Source organism: Dipodomys spectabilis, unplaced genomic scaffold (genome assembly GCF_019054845.1).
Source record: "Dipodomys spectabilis isolate Male_0828 unplaced genomic scaffold, ASM1905484v1 ptg000069l, whole genome shotgun sequence".
In the NCBI taxonomy this organism is placed as follows: Eukaryota; Metazoa; Chordata; class Mammalia; order Rodentia; family Heteromyidae; genus Dipodomys; species Dipodomys spectabilis.
This window is the reverse complement of record NW_024870746.1, coordinates 11,479,396-11,480,380: the sequence shown is the minus strand read 5'-3', so window position 1 is coordinate 11,480,380 and position 985 is coordinate 11,479,396.

Genomic DNA, 985 nt, shown 5'->3' with positions numbered 1-985 from the left:
GAGAATGTTCTACAGTTGGTAAGAGATACCAATTCTGAGAATCAGGAAATAATGCATCATAGGCATAATAGAAATACATTTCTATTCAGACACACAATGGGGAAACTAGATCTTCTGCCGAATTCTTTCAGTTCTACACCCTTCCGTCTGTCTGGCCTTTCAAAATGTGTACTATATGTAGTAACAGCAGCAATAATAGGCTACTTTATTTTTAGTAAACAGTTTACATTTCCAAGGTATTTTACAGATATGGTCTCTGACGACCTTGGCATGAGGAGATGGATGTTGAAGATTAAGGGGTTGGGTCCCAGGCCAGCTTTGCCTAGCAGTAGCTGAAAACTGAATACCAGGTCTTCTAACCAGGGCCCATTCCACTCTGTGCCCCCACGGGAAGAATTTGGGGCTCCTTGGAAGCTCCTTCCGACTCCAAAGACATTTGTGACACCTGGGCTCAAGCAGATCCTCTTTAGCTTCAGGAAGAAGTTAGTGATGAGCTAAACCAGGGTCTTGAGTGTGCTAGGTAAGCTTTCTACCTATGTGCTCCAGCCTCATGAGTCATTTTCATCTTCCTCTCTTTCTGCTTGTAAGAGATGTTGGTACGGCTCTGATTTCTGCCATTGTCTATGGGGGGGGAGGGCGGTGGTGCTAGGGAAGAATGGTTGATAGGCAAAAAAGTCTGACATTATCAATCAGGCCCTCATTTGGCACTGACTTGACTTTTTCATGAAGTTGAGGCAAGGGAAGACTGAGTTGTAGATATCAGGGGACTTATGCCCATGTTTACTCCTTGGTTATGGACTTGGGAATGATGAGACAATGTGTTGCTCTTGTTTTTGAGTTACCCAAATTGTGGCACTTTGTGATGGTGACCTTAGTAAATGAATTGTGTGAGCATAGGTCACCTTGACAATCCAAACCCCTCCTGCAGGAAGAAAAGCTCAAGATATGGGAAGGTAACACTGAGTTCCCTTACAAAAGCTTAGCT